Source organism: Lycium ferocissimum, chromosome 10, assembly GCF_029784015.1.
Source record: "Lycium ferocissimum isolate CSIRO_LF1 chromosome 10, AGI_CSIRO_Lferr_CH_V1, whole genome shotgun sequence".
Taxonomy (NCBI): domain Eukaryota; kingdom Viridiplantae; phylum Streptophyta; class Magnoliopsida; order Solanales; family Solanaceae; genus Lycium; species Lycium ferocissimum.
Window position 1 is genome coordinate 1546845 of NC_081351.1, and position 13102 is coordinate 1559946.

Here is a 13102-nt window from a genome sequence, read left to right on the forward strand (position 1 = left end):
GACTGCGAGATTTGATACTATCAAATTCGTTGAAGACGTTTCGATGTGTGTCGAGTGGAAGTTGAGAAACATGAAGTTTACAATCATAAGGCATAGTTCTTCAGTATTAAGCCAATGATATGGAGGGATTTCAACTTTTGAAGTAGAAGTGACGGCAAAGGATTGTGTTACACCCCGTACTTTTATACGTTGACTTTTGTCATGAGTTAATCGATGTAGATTGAGAAAGAGAATTTTTTGTCAAGGTCATAAGAGATTCTACATGATCATCCTATGTATATGAGAGTTTATAATCATGTTTGGTAAGTGTTGGCAAGGTTGGACGTCAAATGAATCGGAAAGAGTAAGTTTCATCAAAAGTCGGCAAGTTTGAGAATGTTATAACCCGTACTTTTGGGGTAAGACTAGGGGTGCTTAACATGATGAGAAGGTCATTTAAAGAGTTATTTTAGTTTTATGTTAATTGTGTGTTAAGTTTTGAAGTCCAATGAGTTGTAAAATAAAAGTCAACAAAAGTCGTCACAAGTTACATTCATAAGTTTGCTTAAATTTGGGGTGAGATGTCACTGAGATTTCCTCCCAATATACTTGGATTTATGATCTATTCCACCATCAAATTTAAGGTCTACGAGTCTAGTTTCCAACGCATTAAACTATTCGTCAATACGGCATCGGAGTAGAGAGATATTCGTGTTTTCGCGAGACTGCGCAGGCAGCCAGTTTGGGGCCCACTTGAGGCGGTGGCTGACCTTTGCTTCTTTAAAACGCATTGTAGACTTCATTTTTCAGTATTTCTTCAACAAAATTCAACCAAAACCTCTCCAAACCCTTTCCTAACATATCTCCAAGGTTCCTAAGCCAAATCAAAGGAAAAACAATCCAATCATTCATCAAAATGTTGGCAACGCCAAAGAACAACAAATCTATGATGTTGTTATGCTATTAAGGGTTGTTGTGAGCTGAACCACGGTTGGATTCTGAGCCATAGCTTGTTCTTAAGGTATGTATAACATGTTATTGGTTGTGCTTAAGATTAATTCCATGTGGATGAAGTCGTTTGAAGCAAAACACCACAAGATAACATTCAAATAGCCTAAATCTTGGCCAGTATTTTATTGGACATATATATATATATGGTTTGTTGTGGCTGGAAATCATGAGAAACAATTGGATTATGTTATGGATACTGTTGTTAAGCTTATGTATGTGTTAATTAAGTTGATCGAAGAAGCAAACATAGAAAACAAGAGATTGACGATAAAGGTTAAGGTGCTAGGCATGTGGACTATTTTTTAAGGTTGTTTTTATGATGTTTTGGGCTGAAAATGATATGGTAAGCATAAGTATGATGTTATAAATGCTGTAGACAGATTCATGAAAAAAGAAATTGGATCTGAATTATAGTTTTTAATCTTAAATCGAGCTTGCCGCTCAATATGGTTGTAGACGTAATTGGAAAGCTAATATTGAATTGTATTGTTGTTGTTAGGCTATTTTGATGACCCTTAGTGGTCTATGGGATGTAGTATAAATAGCGGAGGTGCCTCCCATTTTCTCGTAGAATATATGGTTAGTAAAACGTCATGGTTACAACATTTATAATGATGACATTATCATTTTACTTATTGTAGACGCAAGAAAATTGCGTTAAGCTTGGTGGTTGATTGAAGAGGAGATTACAAGGTATGTTAAGGCTATCCTTCCTTTCATTTTGGCATGACCCTTATGATATGAGTAAATGAGCGAATAACGAACTTCAATATCACCCTACTCTTAGAAGCATTGGGAGTACTCTAATCTTTGATGTTCATGTACCCCTTTTATGATTATTCCTTTTATGATTATTAGCACGACTTTGTGTCACTCTCGAGAGTTCTAGTTTCTATACACGGGTTTGAGATTATGTATATTGATGATATTAGCTCAAAATGTTTATCGGAGGTGAGCACGACATGATATGATATTGTGTCACTTTGAGAGTTCGTTCTACAACACTAACTGTGCATATTATGAGGTTGATGCACTTCATTTGTTCCGAGATGCAGATATTGATTCTCAGATTCCATGGTCTACATATGTATATCTATGTATGGGTATGGCATATATTAGGATGCCATAGAGGTTGATGCACTTCCGGTGTCGTTATGTTATATTTTCTAGTAGAGGTTATGTTATATTTTCTAGTAGACGCTATGTACGGTCGGATAATGTTGATCTATTGTTTCATATATTGCCACACGTAAGATCATGACAAATTTGTTGGCTCATATAGTATGTCCAGCATATCCATATAAATGAGTCTTCAAACTATTTAATATAGACATATTTTCCTTATGAGTCTATTGAATATCGTATGATGGCCCTACTGGCCCACCTATGTTCATATGGATGTCACAGATGTACGTTAGATGGTACTTGATTAGTATGGTCAGGTGCCCATCATGGCCCTCCAGTTGGGTCATGACAGATTGATTATTCATGGGAAAAGGATTAGAATTGATCGGCACGAGTGTATGATAGGACCGTGATTGGTTTCATAAAAATTGGAGCCAGTTTGGGTGACTATTGGTGATATTCGGGGGGTTGTGCATTTGTTTGCAGGACAGAACTGTTCAATTATGGATGGGTCACCTATGTTTATGTTACCCAGAGGATTATAGGTATTCTAGTATTCAATAGTTTACAGTTCAGAATAGAGGTATGACAGCATTACCAGGTCAAGTTGAAGTTTGCAAGTAGGACTGAAGATATTTTTTGGATGGAAATGATTCAAACAATTCTAGTGGTTCACACCTGTATTGGAAGGCATATTGAAGAGGTACAAATGGGCAAAGTAAATCTATAGCATGATTAGATGGTCTTCCATGAATTTGGCTCCGCAAAGTAATCAGTAGGTATACATATAGTTTGTGATTTGAAAATTTGAGAAGGATTGGATGATGGTTTGATTAAGTGGTTCCAACTTGGGGATACCGAACTAACAAGATTGGAAATAGCGCAATAAGCTCTTGATAATCTTGATTGTGATTGGAATAGTTAGAATTTGCTCAGATAAAAGAAGAATTGTTTTCCTAGCAAGAGGAATTCATGATTTAGACTTATGGCATGTGTCGATGTATTTCTAAGAAATCTCAGTGATGATGACAGCTTGGAAGGTGCGAAGGTAGGATTAGCAAAGTCAGAGTACTCTAGCGGTTCAGGTTTGGAAATGGATTGCGATGGCGGTCAAAGAGTGTGGTGTTTGTGACAGTACCGTGGAATCAACCAATTCATTCGGTGGTATGGGTATAGTCAGAATCAGGTAATTTGAGTGGGGACAGTCAGTATATTAGAGGATCAATCAGGAAAGGAATTTCGTGTATGGAAAAGGAGAAGATTCAAGTATTTGAGCTAAGTTAAAGGTAGTTTTGATTGATAAGGTGAACTAGCAGTACTTTCGGTGTATTTCTTGCCTGTGGAGGACTCCTCAAGGTTATGATGGGCATTCCTTAGTTTCTCATCGATTTTTCGTGCTCTTTCTTTTTCATTTGAGGACGAACAATTGTTTGATTGGTTTTTTATGTAATGACCCGTTTGATCGTTTAAGGTATTTTACCTCTATTACCTATGTTGACCCTTCCCCCGGCTTTGTTAGAGTGGTTTTGACTCGTGCGGATGGGTAGCGCTATTCCCGAGGTGATCGAATGAGAATCGGAGAAGAAAATCTAAGTTTTGGAATTTTAAAGATATAAGTTTGAGAAATTTGACCAAAAGTTGACTTTTGGGTAGATGTACCCGTAATCAAATTCCAAAAGCTCCAGTAGATCCGAAATGTGATTTATGACTTAGTGGAGTCATTGGTTTGGTTCCGAAGGGTTCGGGTGTGATTTGGGTCATTGGTTGAGAAACTAGTTAAATTAAAGAATTGGAGTTGACTACGGTCAACATCGGGTCAAGATGACCCCGTGTCGATATTTTTAAAGTTCCAACAAGTTCGTATGATTATTTTGGACTTGTCCGTAAGTTTTGGTGAGATTCCGATGAGTTTCTGATGGATTTGGATTGTGTCGCACTTGTATTCGATATTTTCGGCGTAGTTTCTTTGGCCATAAGGCGTACCACATTTGATCAAACGACTTGTGTTTTGTGTTTCGATTGGACCATAAAATCTGTATCATAATTACGAATTCATGGCAAACAGAATCGTCGCATTTCATCTTCGTATGAGGGAGTTATGGTCATTTTAGCGAGGACAGCTATTGTATCTAGTGTGGTACCGGGAGTCGCGGAAGCGGAAATCGCTGTGTATTAAAAATCAGACTATGTTCATAGAGTATTTTGAGCATATCTTGAGTTCTAGAGCTTCGTTTGAGGTTATTTTCGCGGCGTTGTTCTCGTCTCAATGAGTAAGTATGTAACCTTTATTTTGATGTTTCCTTAAGTTTATTTTAGTTGGTTATCAATTTTATTCGAGTTTGATTGGGGAAAATTGGGGATTTGAACCCAAAAGTTGAAAAGTGGTAATCATGGTTTTGAAGATTAAAATGATGGATTTTTGAATGGGTTTTCCGGATCTAGACTAATTAAGTTGTTACACCCCGTACTTTCATGTTAGAATGCATCTTAAGTGAACCAATGTCATGACCCAACCGATGAGTCGTGACGGGAGTCTGACCTCTAGCGACCAAACACCCCTATACTCATATCTGAATCATTCTGAACATCGAAGGCCCATAAATGGCACAAACTAATCTCATAAAAAGGGAAACATCAAAACTCTGTACAATCTGCATATATATACACAACATGCGGAAGAAACGCCAGCCGCCCAGGGCCGCCACATATCCGTACACAAAAGAATAGAAGCCGACAAGGCTACATCATCTCGACTAATGCATACAACCGTCTCTACGTACCCTTATTGGAATAAAAGCTGTAGAAAGGACAGGACAGGGCCCCGTCATACCTATATGCATACACACCTCAAAAGGGGCATACCAAAACTGACTGTAGCATTGGATCGAATGGAGCATACTGACCACTGCTAGATCTAGAGGTCCTACTGAGCTGGACCACCCCTGCCCCCCCCCGTACCTCGCGGCATGAATGCCCCCCGAGAGCAACGGGGAGTCAGTACGGATAATGTACTGAGCATGTAAAGCATAAGAGCAACATCATATACATATATACACATGAGAATCATGGATACGATCTGAACTCATAAGCTGAAATAGTTGAATACATGTACTTGTATGAACTAATATTTGCCTGAATCTGCATAAAACTGTATAACTGACAATGCCTCAGTGGGCACATAATATACATGCTCACGCCTATCAATAAATGTCATACATCTATATATATGTGCGTATATAACACCTGATATGCGCGTATATAATGCCTGTCTCTTTTATCATATCATATCGTCTCTCTCGCGGCCATCATCATATACATTGTTGCGATACTACCCCTCGATTCTCATATCATCATCATAGTGCACCAGCTGATCAGGTGGTAATGCGTATATAACGCCTACTCCTTTTCATGCCCCATATATATATAATACTTGCATATATAACGCCTTCTGGTCACGGGTCAGCATACATATATATAAATGAATGTAATGCATGAATAACTGTATACGTAAAACTGGACCCATGAACAGAAGGAATAATCATAACGGGGTGCATGAATGCCAAAACCCGAAATACCTCTAATGCTTCTAAAAGTAGAGTAATATGGACTCGCTTATTGGATCATATCATAGGATCATGCCAAAAGAAGGAAGGGATAGCCTTAACATACCTTGACGTATATCAAATCGTCCGACTCCTATTTCTCGACTTGTAAATCTACAATTAAGATAACATAGACCTTCATTAGACTATGCACTTCACTTACTAACCTCTTTTAGATGCATAGAGAGCTTAACGAATCATGGACAACATTTCTCTCATAAACTTAACAACCCTTCAACTCCTCATTCACTTTAATACCAACCATAACAACAATAACAACACTTATATATCAAAATATATCCAAATCCATTCCCAATCATCCTTAAAATAACCCTAAGTTACTATTTTGTCTTTCATCAACTTACCACTTTCACCACTACCCCCTCTTTACTTAGAATCACTAAAACTCTTGATACTCAACTTAAACACAAAGGTAGAAATCATTGACATACCTTGAGGGGTCAAGAATCCCAAGAACCACTTCATTTTGACTCCTGAAGCTTTATAACCTTGAAGGAACCCTAAAAGCAACCTTTCTTCTTCACCATCTCGGGTTTACGGGGTCCGAGTCTTGTCAAATCTTCATTAATATGATGAAAAATATTGGGAGAAAATATTTTAGGGTTTTCTAATTTTTGGAAGGAGGAAAATATGAAATGAAGTCGTCACCCACATATTTTATACTTGGAAGCCAAAAAGGCTACAGCGGTCCGATTCGATGAGCTGGTCAATGGCCCGTCGACGTGTCGACTGTCCGTCCACTTGCCCGTCGACCTGCGCCTGCAGATGCATGGCTGCAGAATCCCATCAACGCCGCACGTCGACTGTCCGTCGAACATGTCGACGACCCGTCGACGATGACTGGTGTCCTACAGGTTTTCTAGTTTAGTTCCGATCGCACCGACTTGATTCGCTCAACTTCTAACTCTGTAAATTACCCGGAACGCATACTGGTGCTCTTGTACAGGGGGTAAGGCACTTCCTATCTCCAACTCGGGCTCGGGTCTCCATTCCAAGGGCATACCCCGCTAGAAAATCATAAGTTCTACTACTACGAAGACGAGGGGTGTAACAATCAATATGAGCCAGAGATATTATGGATCTTCACAAAGATAAAGATAGGTTAGAATAGGTGTTAAGGAAGTATCGTGAGGGTTGGAGGCTAAGCGAGTCAAAGGTGTTATAACCCATACTTTCGGGATAAAACTAGGTGTGCTTAATATGCTAAGGAGGTCATGTTTTGAGGTACTTGAACCGTATAATATTTTTATGTTAAGTGTTGATGTTTAACAAGTTGTACAACAAAAGTCGGCAAAAGTTATTGCAAGTTACGTTCATACTTTTACCTAAATTTGGGTCTAATGTCACTAAGATTCTCTCCCAAAATACTTGGAGTCACGGGGTGATCCACTTTCTAGATTGAAATTCTACGAGTCTATTTTCCAACGCATTAAATCGTTCATCAATATGACATCGGAGTAGAGAGATATTCGCGTTTTTGAGAGACTGCACAGGCAGCCCCTTTGGGACCCACTTAGGCGGTGGAAAATTCTTAAGTTGTATAAAGTGGTAGAACGACTTGGAGACCTTATTTTTCATCTATATCAGTTCCTGTACACCCTATAACTCTCTCTAAAGGTTCTCAAATAGTTCAAGAGCAAATCCTAAGGCGCTCAAAGTGAATCAAACACTAAATATCTTGTGGTGTTCATAGATTTGTTGTTCTTATTCTAGTGGTTGTTTTTAGAGATTTCTTCATGGTGAAGTAAGCTTGAATTGGAGTTGTTCTTGCTGATTGAAGGTGAGATTATGACTCTTCTACTTGTTCTTGAGCTTATCTAAGTCATAGCTATCTTGTTGTTAAAGGACTTGTAAGATAAAAAGAGTAAAACTCATGTTTGATGTGTTGTTGTTGTTGGACTATTTTGCGATTTTTTGTGCTATATTTGTCACGACCCAACTAGAGGGCCATGACGGGTGCCCGGAGCTAGTTACCGAGCACCACTCTTCATACTAACTATCCTATCTAACCTGAACATGTATATAATTACTCAAGATATTTCTTACCATGAATGATCACTAAATATCTCCCTAATCATAAGCATTTATACGCATGGGCCCATAAGACTACAAAAATGATGTACAAACATACACGGAAGGGATCACACAACTTCTATTACCCACATACAAGTATCTACGAGCCTTTAACTGGAGTACTGAACATAAGAACAGGAGAGGACCCCGGCATGCCCCAAATATGTACACAAAAGAATATACCAAAAATCCACAACTCCGGAGTAGTGGAGTGCTCCTGTGTATATGCTGATAGAGCTCCTAGGAATCTGGGCCGTCCCCCCGTCTACCTGTGGGCATGAACACAACATCCATAAAAGAAAGGACGTCAGTACAAGTCATGTACTGAGTATGTAAGGCATGTATAATAACATAATAAGGAAATAAGAGAATAAAAGATAAAGAGATAACTTGTGACTGATTGCCTCTTAAGGCGGATTCATGCATGCAAGCTTATATAATAAACAACATCATATCATATCATATATCGCTGCGGGACGTGCAAGCCGATCCATAACATAATATATATTACTGCGGAACGTGCAGCCCGATCCATAATATCACATATGTATTATATATCTATATATTGCCGCAGAACGAACGGCCCAATCCATTTATCCATATATCCCGCGTCCGGGCATCCCGCGTCCGGGATGATATCATAATCTGCTAACTGATCAGGTGGTTATGCGTATATAACTCCTCGCCCTTTTTCCCATATCCCATATATACATAGACATATATCCATGTACATCATATAGTATAAATAGCATGTATAAGAGCCCAAGTAAAAGCTACATTTCAATCAGAGTGAAGTAAGGTCGGTAGCCTCCGATTATATTATGGGTTCATCATCATCACTACGTCTCACCTTGAAGGAACTAATATAATGAGATGAGACAACAACAAGAAATAACATCAATGAAATCATAAGAGAATAGGGTCATCAAGCTCATAATAGCATCATTTCATAAGTCTCTAACATAGCATCATTATCATCATCATTACTGTAGGACATAGCTCATCTCTAGCTCATGAAAGACTCTCAAGAATCATGAACTTTCAGCTTTGGAACGTAATAAGGTCATGGAAGATATGGAAAATAGAATATAAGAATCATGCCTTATGAAAGAAGGGGACTAGCCTTACATACCTTTATGTCTCTTTAACCTTATCGACTAAACGCTTTCCTTCCAAGCTCACGATTCTACATTCAAGAGAATTTGAACTAAGATTAGACAACCGGAAACATACTTAGTTCTCAACTAAAACGACCAAGATCTAACGAAAATTGGGCAGCATCTCCTTTGTTTCAACAAGTTTCTCTATATAATAAAAAACTCCTAAGCATCAAGAATAACACCCATAGTTTCATAATCAATGAACTTATTCAAGTTAAGCATTATTCAATTCTCAAAATTCCCTTTCAAAGTCATCCATAACTATAAATACAACACAACGTCATATTCATTCACATATAATGTTTCTTCAACAACCTTAATATCATTCATAACAAGATTATACTCATGGCATAGCAAGAACTATGATTCATGTCATGTTACTATTCACTATTTCCACATTTGAGCTTCATATTCTATTTTCTTCCCCAATTCAAGTCATTCAACCACTCAATACTCTTAACCGCCTAAAATGAAAATAAAACTCACCTTTGATGATGTAGGAATAAGCTTTGGATGAAAATACTTCACTTGAGGAAAACCCTAACTTCAATCCCAAAGGAATTCTTGACTTCCATAAACCCTAGTAATCTTCTCTACACTTGATTCTCATGGTTCTTGATGTTTAATCTTTGATTTCCCTTAAATTTGTGTTAATACGGTGTGTAGAACTTTCTAGAGATTTCAAGAGGTATGGAGAATGTGGGAAATGAAAATTATGAACTTGGGTTTATATATATATATATATATATATATATATATATATATATATATATATATATATATATATATATATATATATATATATATATATATATATACGGTCGAAAATAAGTGGTCATATTAATACACTTACACGGTCCGTATAAGTGGAATGTATAATACTGTCGGACCCTCTTACGGACCGGAATGTTATACGGACATAAAGTTATACGGACCGTATAAGTGGTCGTATAACTCACAATTTCTGAGATTGTTTTTGTTGATCCGTTTGACTTCCAATCCTCGTGGAACCTTCTTGGCACTTGTATAATACTTCATTAACCATCTAAGGAACCTTATAACTCATCCTCAAGACCTTACTAAACAATATTTAACTCGATAGTTTGCAAAACCTTTCCCCAAAACACGACTTATACTTTACTTCCTTCGACGAACTTTCGTCTCTTGCCTTGAATGTCTTTAGAATCTTAATTAGGATTATTAAGCATCCCTTATACACCTTAACTTGTATTAGTCTAATCATCCCATGACAACACAAAAATGTCCGAGGTGTAACAATATTGTGGCTGGAAAATTATGGAGAACAACTTGGATTTGTTGTTGCTGATCTTGTTATTATGCTTATGGAGAAAGGAAGGTACTAGTTGTGGCTATGAGACGAGCTCGTTGCTCAATACGTTATATTCTAGTTTTCCTTTTCGTTGACAAAATTCCTATTGTCGTTTGTTGTTGTTATTATTGCGCCACTGATTGGTTGGTTACGAGCCTAATTCTAAGTTAAATTCATGGCTAGTTTATGTGGGAAAGGGGATGGTTATGTGTTGTTAGTTGTGTTGCTCGATTTTAAAGAAAAGATAAGATGGAAACGTGTTGTTTAATAATCTGAAATCGAGATTGTTGCTAATTACTTTGTTGTTGAGTTGCTGGCTTGTTATAGTCATTATTATGCCTATTGTAGGCTTGGGGAAAGTACTAAAATCAGGGTAGATGCTACCCGTTTTAATATAAAATATGTTTATCATTCGTTGTACTATAGTTGTACCTTTCTTAGCTTAACGATAACGTCATTTAGTTGTATCTTTCTTAGCTTAAAGATAACGTCATTATCGTTGTTGTAGGTTAAGGTGGGGCAGGTTAAGTTAAACATGGTTATTGGACAGATTGCTATAAGGTATGTAATGGCTGTCTTTTCTTTCCTTGGCATGATTCCATACTTAGTAAGATCTTAATGAGTCTTATGACAAGAAACTTGTCGAGTAGAGCTCGTCGTAGTGATGTACAGCTTCCCGAGTATTGTGTTGTACCTTTCCGAGCTAGTCTCATCCCCGACTTGCGTCCTTGATGTTAGAAAGAATAGAGAGACATGTCAGAGCCTTATATCTTTCAGCATATACAAGATATACACAAAGATGATATACATATATTTTCTTTAGGCTAGCCACTTGTTAGGGAGACAGTATTGCCTGGTGGCTTGGTCAGTGAGACATTATTGCCTAGCCGCTTGGTCAGTGAGACACTATTGACTGGGTGACGGGTCAGTGAGATATTATTGCCTAGCTGACGGGTCAGTGAGATATTATTGCCTGGCCGATGGGTCAGTGAGACATTATTGTCTGGCCGAATGGTCAGTGAGATTTTGCAGTTGCTTGGCCCCTTGGTCAGTGATATATACATTATTATTATATTGCATTCCACAAGAGACATTTCAGAGTATTCTCTTGCCTCCACATTGTTATACTTATCAGTTCAGTTCTAGTTTCAGGTTCAGTTATTCTATTGCCTTACATACTCGATACATTATTTCATACTAACGTCTCTTTAGTCGGGAGGCGTTGTATTCATTCCTGCAGGTGCTAACAGAAAGATAGATAGACCTCCCCAATTGGGGGGACCAGATATCACTGATTGGTGAGCTCCACTTATCCAAAGTTGCCAGGTCTAGTTTGGGAGTCCTTTTTTTGTGTTTACCGATATGAGGGATAGGCCGGGGCCATATCCCGACCATGATACAGTTGTTTGATCTTTCGAGGCTTATGGACGAGTCCTGTATGTAATGTGTTAGTGTTGTGGCCTTGCCGGCCCCTGTACATATTTATTTTTGTACTGTCAGTTGATAGTAGCCTTGTCGGCTTGTACAGTATATACATATATGTTTGCAGGTGTGTGCTCTATCATACTCGCTAATTTAAAGATATTCAGAATGTGGCCTTGTCGGCTTTGTTGTATTGTATGTTTGCAGGTAGGCCCTGTCGGCCTGGGTCTAGAGTTACAGGTTCAGAGTGGTTTTCTCGGGCAGAGCGTGGCACTGGGTGCTAGCCACTCCTCTCCATATATGGGGGGCGACATAAGCTACGGGTAAACTAATTTTGAAATAAATTTCGATGTTTTCCATTACAGGCTCAGGGTAATCTTTTTTTGGTTCGTTTTGGATTTCGAATTAAAGTATATTAATATGGATATCATTGGACTCATTTAGACTTGTAGAGTACGATTTTAACCATATTGAACCCGATTTCCAACAAAATTATAGTCTTGCCCTTGGATCTAGGTTTGGCTATTTTGGGTCCATTTTGGGGTTCGGATAAAAGTATGGCAACATAGATTTAGATTTTGACGTAGAATTAAAATTTGATAGACATTGATCGTTCTGAGGCTCTCCGAAAAGGAATGGCAAGGCTCAAGTGGATTAGTTCGTGGCACCTGCTCGAAATTGAGGTAGGTTACAGCTTACCTTTCGGTTAGACTCCAATTAGTGAAGCATATGTGGGAGTTAGTTATTGATAGGGAAATCATGTTATGCCTTCGGGTATGAAGTTGGGATGGATACTTTTAGGTTAGTATTATTGTTGACTATGTGGGCTTGTTATCGTGATTGGGCTTGTTGCTCTATTTACTTGCGTTGTGTTTTGCAATGCATTCATGTCTCTCTTATTATGTCACTTATCATCAAAAAAAGGAAAGGATAACGATTTAGGTTGGAATTGTGATGTGTACTTATGATAAGACACGAGTGAGATCAGGATTATGATTTACGATCAATAAGGTTATCATGCATGGCATGCATTCTCATTTCATATTATACATTGGTTTGGACTATGACTTGATACTAATGATGATAAGTGAGGAAATGAAACATCTGAGGCTTCTTATTGTGGTGTTTTCTACATGCATATTTCATATGGCATCTCATGCATATATTATTTGATGTTACCTATGTGGTCCGAAGGGAAATTGTTCTAGACGTGGCATTGCACATATTCGAGGATGTTGTGTATTGCTAGTTGATTTGTAGATGTTGCTATGGTTATTCACCCCCATGATTATTGTTGAATTTGACATTCAAGCATGCATTTCATCCTGCATTTCTCATGATAATGTGATGTGGTTCCAATGGAAAGTTTGATAGAAAAA